Source organism: Bidens hawaiensis, unplaced genomic scaffold (assembly GCF_021521415.1).
Source record: "Bidens hawaiensis isolate Kalapana, Puna unplaced genomic scaffold, B.hawaiensis_p1.1 tig00045997_1, whole genome shotgun sequence".
NCBI lineage: Eukaryota > Viridiplantae > Streptophyta > Magnoliopsida > Asterales > Asteraceae > Bidens > Bidens hawaiensis.
Window position 1 is genome coordinate 17,425 of NW_027505957.1, and position 278 is coordinate 17,702.

The 278-nt window shown below is 36.0% G+C and overlaps 1 non-coding gene across 1 annotated transcript; it reads right to left on the bottom strand.

Moving 5' to 3' along the window:
- Positions 1-206: 206 nt before the first annotated feature.
- TRNAE-UUC (transfer RNA glutamic acid (anticodon UUC)) lies at positions 207-278 on the bottom strand. Its single transcript has one exon. It is a non-coding gene; the product is annotated as a tRNA-Glu (tRNA).

The window sequence follows — 278 nt, forward strand, 5'->3', positions numbered from 1 at the left end:
TCAGAGTTAATAAAAAATTTCGCGGAATAATAAAACTTCAACCATAACATATTACATAACCATCAAATCATGTCTTATAAAACATTCGTAGTCAATTAAAACAAAACATAGTCTTTAAAACATCACAACATTTCTCCGAGATGCCAGTATCTTGATAGAAAATCCCACTCCTTATAGTTAACTCCTTATAGTCTTGAGTATTGGTATACCCCTAGAGGGACTTGAACCCTCGTTTTCTCCGTGAAAGAGAGATGCCGTAACCACTGGACCATAGGGGC